The sequence below is a fragment of the Apostichopus japonicus genome, chromosome 16 (genome assembly GCF_037975245.1).
Source record: "Apostichopus japonicus isolate 1M-3 chromosome 16, ASM3797524v1, whole genome shotgun sequence".
NCBI classification, from domain to species: Eukaryota; Metazoa; Echinodermata; class Holothuroidea; order Aspidochirotida; family Stichopodidae; genus Apostichopus; species Apostichopus japonicus.
In genome coordinates, this window is record NC_092576.1 from 7,022,501 (window position 1) to 7,030,000 (window position 7,500).

Genomic DNA, 7,500 nt, shown 5'->3' on the forward strand with positions numbered 1-7,500 from the left:
CCAAGAGCGAAACAAAGAAAAGTGATACAAGTGAGCAACAAGACATGTATTAAACAAAGACCATGCTTGTTAATACTTAGCAATATATATCATTACATTATGATATGTGATGTGCACAAACAGCATCACATTATTTTGAACTAATGGAAAATGCTGCCAAACACTTGTTAGTAGATTTGACTATGTTTCTTGGAATATTTTTCGGACATCACCACTGCTGTATTAGGACATCACTGTCATGTTTTCTACACAAAGCATATCCTGTCAAAAGATACAATTGTCACAAAGGGTTCTTCGTTATTGATAAGCTACCTACAAGGTATAATGACAGATTTGAAATTATTAAGTTAAAATCCTCAGTCTTTATTTCAAGTTACTTTATGAGCACTTCGGACGGACATCACCTTCGAAAAATGTGACAAACCTGCATAACAATAATACATATTTCAACAGGTAACACTTAGAAGAAGTAATGATTTGTGCTAGTGGAACCTTAATATTATTTATGCCATAGATAATAGTCTTTGTAATTTTTGTGGCATTGACACGCTAACAATCCAACATATGTTATATGACTTTAATTTAGTTAGAATGGTTTGGAAGTAATTACATTATCGGTTTGAAAACACGGGAATTAAGATACATTAGAAGAATACGGATTTTTCCCGAGAGTTAACCTAAATAGTGCTCTTAGTTAAGTATCATATTTTTCATTCAAAGCTGGTAGAGAAAATACCATCAGTTTTTTCCTTACTAGATTATTTAAATCTTATTTAAATTGTATTTTTAAGCAAAATATGAAAGTAATATTGGAAGCCGTGGTTTAATCTATTAGGTTTGAAACATGGTTTTTGGACATTATTATTAATAAGAGTGTCACAGTAATTTGTACTTTGCCGATGTGGCTGAAATAGTTTTCGTGTTAAAGAATTTGAGTTAAACTTGTATATATTTGTATGTACTAATCATGAGAATAAAAATAATACAATTCCGTCACAGATTATCAAAAGCATTTATCAGTCCATTTGTTTATGCTACGGTAGGTACAGCTAGGAGAACTACCTCAGTGAGGATGATATTTCTATCTCTAAGTATTTTGTTACAATGCTCCAAGTGCCAGTTATGATAATATTGGGCGCTTGAACGTGAACAGACCCGTACACGCACAGAACCATAATACATAAACTGGGCGTAATCCTAATGAAATTACAAGACAGATTACCAGCAACATCAACATTGATACTAAACAGAAGCTTATGGAATCTTGCTACAAACTCCGTTACTAACCTTCGTCGGTCGAAAACGGCGGAATTCACGTAAGAAAACGGCAGTAAATGCGTAATGGTAAATTCGAAAGGAAGTAAGAATGTATGTATTTGTGTATGCGTGTATGCGTGTAAATGTATAGGGTATGTAAGTGATAGGGCAATAGCAATGGCAATGGGACCAACACAGCTTTATGACAAAGCCAACAGCGCAATCATGTTCAATGGTGCAATAGGCGACTGGTTCAACAACAGTCGGAGTCCGTCATGGTTGCTTGCTCTCGCCTACTCTCTTCAACGTTTTCCTTGAGAAAATCATGTCGGATGCTCTGGAAATGCATGAAGGGACAGTGAGCATCGGTGGCAGAGCATGTAACAACCTACGTTTTGCCGATGACATTGATGCCCTTCAGGAAATAATGCAAGCCTATATACATCCATATTACGCCTTATTTGGGCCTAATAAGACTATACTGTTACTAGTAGCAGGGTGAGTTCATAATTGAAACACGTAAGGATTTGATCAAGGCCGTGGCTATTCTTACAACTAGTCGTAACAATTATTTATAAACTATTCTTACAACATCGGCGAATTCAAGCGCAGTAAAGTAAATAAAGCAACTGTACATGTAAGTAAGTAAGGAAGTAAGCAATCAAGGAAGTAAGCAATCAAGGAAGTAAGCAATCAAGGAAGTAAGCAATCAAGCCAGCCAGCCAGCCAGCCAGCCAGCCAGCCAGCCAGCCAGCCAGCCAGCCAGCCAGCCAGCCAGCCAGCCAGCCAGCCAGCCAGCCAGCCAGCCAGCCAGCCAGCCAGCCAGCCAGCCAGCCAGCCAGCCAGCCAGCCAGCCAGCCAGCCAGCCAGCCAGCCAGCCAGCCAGCCAGCCAGCCAGCCAGCCAGCCAGCCAGCCAGCCAGCCAGCCAGCCAGCCAGCCAGCCAGCCAGCCAGCCAGCCAGCCAGCCAGCCAGCCAGCCAGCCAGCCAGCCAGCCAGCCAGCCAGCCAGCCAGCCAGCCAGCCAGCCAGCCAGCCAGCCAGCCAGCCAGCCAGCCAGCCAGCCAGCCAGCCAGCCAGCCAGCCAGCCAGCCAGCCAGCCAGCCAGCCAGCCAGCCAAGATGGCAAGAACGGGAAGATAAAGCAGGCTACTAACGATTGAAACAACAATTAAAGAGCTTAATGCACTGAGGGATAAAGGGAGATTTGTGACGATTTGTTATTGCATTCGGAAGCCTCATCCGCCCACTGCGAGAGATTATTGCACTGCTGAGATTCAGAAACAATGGGTGATTCTCGTCGGCCAGGATGGCGTCGAGCTTAGACTCATAATATGATAGTACATACACTCCATTGTAAGCTGGTCCCCACCCAGAATACGATTAGCCTGTCTGATAACAGAATCAATGCGATTCTTATCATTAGCAGTCACATTACCACCCCAGCATGTCATACAATGTCTCAACACGCTACAAATGACTGAGTTATAAAAGATAGTGAGGATACGACTGTCAATTGTCAAATTTACTCATTCTACGGAGACAATATAATCTAGGGTTTACTCTCTTCACCAAATAATCTATATGCTCATGCCACGCCAGTTGATCATCAAAAACAACACCAAGATATTTGTAGGATGAGACTTGTTCTACGGGATTTTCTTTGATCACAACCTCTCTCGGTTGACCATTGACCCTTCTGAAATCAATATTCATTTCCTTTGTTTTTTTAACATTAAGCAATGTGGAAGTTCTTGTCACAATATCCGACGAAATGATTAATTTTATCCAGATATTCACTCTCATCATCTTTTTTAATCAAACCGACTAAGGCTGTGTCATCTGCAAATTTAATTAAATGGCAACTATCAGACGATGATCACACATCCTACGTGTACAGAGTGAATAAAAATGGGGCTAGAACGGTTCCTTGTGGAGCAGCAGTATTTGAGTATTGGACATCTGACATACAGTTGGATGAGCTAATGTGAACATATTGAGAACGATTGGTAAGGTAGTTGAGTATCCAAATAATGAGATCATGTGAAATATTCATATTTAAAATCTTGCCGGCCAAAACATGAGGTTGAATTGTGTTAAACGCAGATGAAAAATCAAAGAACATAATTCTGGCAGAATGACCTGATTTAGAATGTTCAAGGTGGGAATACAATTTCTTCAAGCAATTTGAGACCGCGTCCTCTGTATTGCGATGGGCCCTATAAGCATATTGTTGAGGATCGAGGTAGTCATCGACTAACGGCTTTATGTGCCGCAGTACAATTCGCTCACACGACTTCATCAGGACAGAAGTAAGGGCCACAGGCCGAAGGTCATTCATGCAGGATATGACAGCCTTTTTGGCTACTAGAATAATACAAGAGCGTTTCCATGATACAGGTATTGTTTTTGTACAGAAGGAAAGATTAAAAATGTGAGTAAAAATGTCGGCAAGTTGATTGGCACAGGTTTTCAATACCCGTGATTTCAGTTGGTCTGGGCCGGCAGCTTTAAATGCATTTAAACGAGAAAATTTCCGATAAACTTGGCCCTGGTTACACATAAAAAGGGGTTTTCCCCAGCACGGTCGTCTAATGACTCTCTGAGATGATCAGCCTGTGTAGAAAAGTCATGACAATCAAATCTGTTGTAAAAATCATTCAATGCGTTAGCGTAATCAATAGAGGTATCAGGCAAATATGATTTATGATTGTTAACCAAGTACCCACTCATCAAACGGATTCCCTCCCAGACTTCTTTCATATTATTATCAGTAAATCGGTTTTCAATCTTACGCTTGTAAATAGCTTTCTCCTTTCTAATACAGTCTTTCAGTTCTTTCTGGACTGATTTCAGTTCATCTCTGTCCCCTCTGCCAAAGATGCCTTTCTTCCTGTTGATCACTAATTTGACTGTGCTGGTAATCCACGGTTTATTGTTTGGATACACCTTCACTTGCTTTGTAGGGACCGAGCAGTCTACGCAGAAGTTCACGTACCCGGTAATCGCATCTGTTAGTTCATCGATGTCAGTTGATGAACGGATAAACTGTCGTATCCAGGGTCAATTTTAGCTGGTCGAGTGACTCCTGGCTCCACTGCTGGAGTAGGGGTAAGCCTAAACCTAACCCTAAAAACCAGCCCTAACCCTAACCTTAACCCTAACCTGAAATTATTGTTACTCCTAGTCGTAAAAATAGTACTCCTAGTCGTCAAATAGCCACGTTAAAGCAACTGCGCATGCGTATATATAAATTATTCTTTCGACTAGTTGTAAGAAAAGCCACTTTGTTTGATCAAAGATGTATATAAAGGAAAAATCCAAATCACTCATCTCTGTGTTTTTCATATGTGTAGTTCCCTAGAAATTTTATAATCTCAAAATATTTAAGGTTCTGTGCTTATGCACCGTACAATTGAGCAGAATTTGACTACAAAATGTCTGCAGTGTCAAGTTCTTTCATACAGTACCCATAATTACAGGGTGCGTCAATTATGAAGCCTTGACTATACTAGCCTGTAGAGCCTAGTAGTACTGAGGCTAGGGCCTATGTACAGCACAGGGGCCGATGACATTTTATCTAGTAGTACTAGTAGTAGCCTAACAAATAATGATGATACTGCAGTGATACCATTTGCGCGATGATGAATTGTCACATTCAGTTTTAATCCAACGGGAGTCGCATTAACCATCAGATTTCACTTAAAATGTAATTAATACCCTCAAAGAATTAGAAAAGTTGCTTACATTCTAAAGAAAATATTTCCGCAATAATTTCGATGAGCACTTGTATATAACTGACGTTAGTCACGGTTGCTATCTTTTCGCGTTCGACGCATATTTGATGCCTGGATAAGATACCAAAGTTGTTAGCGCAGTATATACATACACAAAACAAATTATCAAAACTACACACTTACAGGTGGCGTATCGCCAAGTCTCTGCAGAGTCGGGTAACGAAAATAATAATTGTTTGGTAAATAGACCGTCTTTTTGAATAAATAAAAAATTTACATTAATAAAGCAACAGAATTCAACCAAAACTAAAAAAATTGCTTTTATTTTCCTAAAAAAAGAAATGAAAAGTTACGGTATGTTCGGTAAGTTAATCAAATTAGTGAAATTTTGACTAATTTAGCGAACAGAGGTTCACTTTGCTGCTTAGCTACATAGGCGATTTACTAAGCACCGATGGACAAATTTAACAAAAAAGAAAAAGAAAAAGAAAACAAAAAGGGATAAAGAAGGTGGCAGTATTCTGAAATGCAGACTTCCTATTTACGCTCAGGATGCGAGCCACAAATATTACCTCTACAATGATGACAAACTAGTTTGCTAAGATACAAATAAAAATAATTTGTTTGCTAAAACACAGTTTCTAATTTAAATAGAAATTTTCTTGAGGCTGTAGCATGACCTTAATGTCAAATGAAATTAGCTTACAGACATAAAGAAGGTAACAGTAATTCTCGACTTGATTCAAAATATATATGAGGCCCTATCTTTAATGAACAGATACGTATTCTTCTTTCCTTCACTTTTTAACTGTCTAATTTGTAGGAATACAATATGTCGTTATTTAAGATTCAGAAAGTCCCCTCACAATTTTCGAGGAAAGCATTTCTCAGAGGGTTGTGACTGAATATAATGCTTTGCATTTGATGTCGATATCCAACTAGGCTAGGCAGTATGTAGCAAGGTCTATTGTGTTTAGGAACTACTTGCACATATATTTCGGATTTTGCATAAGTTTGTGTATTCATTATCGAACTCTTAGGTAAAACGACAGATGGGAGGCACAACCAGGGGATGGGGGAGGGGTTGTGGGGTACACGGAAAAAGTATCTCCGGTTTTGTGAAGAACCTCAAAAGTGCCCTTATTCCTGAATAAGACATGCCCCTTTTGGTACAGAAATTACATTTTCCCATCTTTGATTGATGAAATGCCTAGATTGGCTAATAAGGTGTCATGTCAACAGTCATGTGACCATTTCGAACAAATCGTGTAGGAGAAAATAATTATTCATCATAGCGTCTCTCTCATTCGGTCCTGTGTAGAATGTCTTCATGATTGATAACGATATGTGCTCTGGTACCTCGATCGAGAGTTCTTCCAACCTAGTAACTTGGAAAGTAAGTAACTATGTACTGTTCTCTAGACCTTATATTGGAACCGCGCGGGAAATATAGTATGGATCGGACATGGTCTGTGAGCATTCTCTTCTATGCAGGTAAAGCTAACTATTGGACTAGACTGATTTCAGCCGTTCTTTTTATTTTTGTGGGTAACAGAAAATTCGTAAGGTGTCTGGGTCCCCCCCCCCCCCGGATCAACATGAAGGCTGTATAATGATATACGGTAGTCGAAATAAATGTAGGAATCTGATCCGGGCATGTTTCGCATCAATTCTACAATTGTGTTCTTCAACCAACATTTGGTGAGGGAAATCACGCCCATGTCGAATGTGAAATGCTTTTACAAAATAGTTTCCTTGACCACTTCAGGATCAGACCTTAATTTGTTTTACAATTATATTACTCTGGTACTCTCAACGTAGGAATCTGATCCGAGCATGTTTTGCATCAATACTACAATTGTGTTTCTCAATCGATGGATCAGACCCAGATTAGTAATACTACCGTTGTTATTCGTGACCAACAAGGGACGAGGGTTTCATGCGTTTGCTCTAAATCTCGAAGTTTTGTTTCCAGGACCACACCATAATTGTGTCTTCGATCCTCCAGGAGTGGATTTTTCGTCTGCTTTACATATAAGGCCGATGAACTGGTCGTAGGAAATCACTCGATGACAACTGGAGTCGACAAAAACAACAAAGGTCTTTTTTTTCTGTTTCTTTTTTGTCAAACCCTTTACCTTTATAAAGAAAGATATAAAAAGATAATAACAATTAACTGCTAAGGTAAAATGTAAAACTTAGAGCAACTGTAATACGATAAAGAAACGTGTTTTTTGCAAACCCTTATAAAGAAAGATAATGATAGCAAACTGCTTAGGTAAAATGTGAAAGTTTGAAAACCTTTTTTTTATAGTTTTTTGTGTGTGTTTTGGAATAATTGTGTCTTCGATCTTCCAGGAGTGGGTTTTTCGTCTGCCTTACATATTAGGCCGACGAACTGGTCGTAGGAAAATCACTCGATAACAACTGGAGTCGACAAAAACAACAAAGTTTTTTTTTTGTCTTTTTCTTTTTTGTCAAACCCTAAACCATTATAAAGAAAGATATA

The 7,500-nt window shown here is 39.2% G+C and overlaps 1 protein-coding gene across 1 annotated transcript in view; it reads right to left on the reverse strand.

The window, feature by feature from the left end:
• LOC139982611 (uncharacterized) overlaps positions 1-7,500 on the reverse strand; it is an 89,970-nt gene that overhangs the window by 17,941 nt on the left and 64,529 nt on the right. The gene's annotated exons all lie outside the window — the stretch shown is intronic.